Raw genomic sequence first — 1,703 nt, 5'->3', positions numbered from 1 at the left:
CACGGGCCAGAATCGGGCCACCTAGGGGCCTGTGTTCTTTTCCTTCCTTCCATCTTTCCTTCCTACCTTCCTATTTTCCTTCCTTTCTTCCTTTCATCTGTCCTTCCTTCCTTTCTTCTTTCCATCTGTCCTTCCTTCCTTTCTTTCTTCCTTCCTTCCTTCCTCCCTTCCTTCCATCTGTCCTTCCTCCCTTTCTTCCTTCTGTCTTTCCTTCCATCCTTCCATTTGTCTTTCCTACCTTTCTTCCTTCCTTCCTTTTGCCTGTCTTTCCTTCCTTCCCTTATTTCCTACCTTTCTTCCATCTGTCCTTCCTTCATTTCTTCCTTCCTTTCTTCTTTCCTTCCTTCTTTCCTCCCTCCCTTCCTTCCATCCTTCCATTTGTCTTCCCTACCTTTCTTCCCTCCTTCCTTTTGCCTGTCTTTCCTTCCTTCCCTTCTTATTTCCTTCCTTCCTTCCTTCCTTCCTTATTTCCTTCCTTCCTTCCTTCCTTTCTTCCTTCCTCCCTCCCTTCCTTCCTTCCTTCCATCCTTCCATTTGTCTTTCCTACCTTTCTTCCTTCCTTCCTTTTGCCTGTCTTTCCTTCCTTCCCTTCTTATTTCCTACCTTTCTTCCATCTGTCCTTCCTTCCTTCCTTCCTTCCATCCTTCCATTTGTCTTTCCTACCTTTCTTCCCTCCTTCCTTTTGCCTGTCTTTCCTTCCTTCCTTCCTTCCTTATTTCCTTCCATCTTTTTAATGATCCGGCCCACATGAGATCAAATTGGTCTGTATGTGGCCCTTGAATGAAAATGAGTTTGACACCTCTGTCATCCTGGAATTGGCTTTAGTATTCTTAGAGAGGAGTTGATGCTTTCTGAATGGGAGTCAGCTTTAGACAGGCTTTTTTTTTTTTTGGACCCAGCAGTCATTAGTGATACTGCACCTTCAGGCACTTCCATGTTGGCTTTAGCCTCTAGCTGTGGTAGTTTCTGCTTGGTGATGCAGAGTACAGAAGTAGTGGGAGAGACAGATAAAGTGCTGTTCATTAAAAATACGACACAAAAAGGAGAGTTGTGTTCATCTTCTCGTCTAACTTCTAACTTTGTGCACAAAAAACAAAACAAACAAAAGCTAATTAGAATAGTTCCCAAAATATCAAACTATTCCTTTAACCCTCCTGTTGTCCTCAGGTCAAGGAAGGACAGAAGGAAGGACAAGAGGAAGGACAGGAGGAAGGAGGAAAAGAGGAAGGAAGGGAGGAAGTAAGGGAGGAAGTAATGGAGGGAGGAAGGAAGGAAGGAAAGAAAGGAGTAAGGAGGGAGGGAGGAAGGAAGGAAGGAAAGGAGTAAAGAGGGAGGAAGGAAGGAAGCAAGGAAGGAAAGGAGTAAAGAGGAAGGAATTTAGGAGAGAAGGAAGGAAGGAAGGAAGGAAGGAAGGAAGGAAGGAAGGAAGGAAGGAAGGAAGGAAGGAAGGAAGGAAGGAAGGAAGGAAGAAGGAAGGAAATGAGTAAAGAGGGAGGGAGGAAGGAAGGAAAAGAGTAAAGAGGAAGGAAGGAAGGAAGGAAGGAAGGAAGGAAGGAAGGAAAGAAGGACAGAGGAAAGAAGGAAGTAAAGGAGGAAGGGAGGAAGGAAAGGAGGAAGGAAGGGAGGAAGAAGGAAGGAAAGGAGGGAGGAAGAAGGAAGGGAGGAAGGACGGAGGAAGGCAGGGTGGTAGGAGGAGGAGAAAG

Source organism: Scomber japonicus, chromosome 12, assembly GCF_027409825.1.
Source record: "Scomber japonicus isolate fScoJap1 chromosome 12, fScoJap1.pri, whole genome shotgun sequence".
Taxonomy (NCBI): Eukaryota; Metazoa; Chordata; class Actinopteri; order Scombriformes; family Scombridae; genus Scomber; species Scomber japonicus.
This window is presented reverse-complemented; position numbering follows the sequence as displayed.